Raw genomic sequence first — 863 nt, forward strand, 5'->3', positions numbered from 1 at the left:
CCACAAACACACCACACAAACAACCCCACACACCCACCACCACAAACACACAACAACACCCAAACCAAAACACCCCCACGACACAACCCAGACCACCCAACACACATACCACACAACCACACGGATGACAGCAGCAACACAACCCCATCACCCAACAAAACTAACACCCCTCAACCAACCACCCAAGTCCACACACAACAGACCAACCCACACCACTAACTGTACACAATACCCTCACGCTACACGACCACCACGAACCCGCTCCGACCCACCGTCCCCCCTCATACAACCCCTACCGCCGGAACCCACCCGACAAACACTACACCCAACACCCACCACCACTTCGCTCCTACAAACCAGCCCCCCCAAGACCCCCAAACCCCCCTCAACCTCACCCCCCCGCAAAAACGCCCCAAAAAAACCATCAACCAACAAAAAAACAACACACCCACACAAACCCACCTCACCCCTCCTCCCCTAAACACCAAACATAACTCCCAAGACACACCACCAAACAAACCATATGCGCATGTATACCGCCCGTCACGCGACGCCCAGGGCACCCACTCACAAAGCACCCAAGCACCACGAACAACCCCTATAAGAGACACCTAATCAACCATCCCATCAAACCACCCCCACATACAACCAAACCACCCGACCCAATTGGAAACTTATATTAGATCCATACGGGGGTGTGATATAACACGGGTTATAAGGGGATGGGTGTAATTGGAAATATATTATAAATTAATATGTATTTTTATTAATAGTATAGTAAATGGTAATATATATTAAATATTAATATGTAATATAATAAATAGTATTTATATATGCATTAAAAAAATGAGTTTATTTATTGT

Source organism: Indicator indicator, chromosome 37, assembly GCF_027791375.1.
Source record: "Indicator indicator isolate 239-I01 chromosome 37, UM_Iind_1.1, whole genome shotgun sequence".
Lineage (NCBI taxonomy): Eukaryota > Metazoa > Chordata > Aves > Piciformes > Indicatoridae > Indicator > Indicator indicator.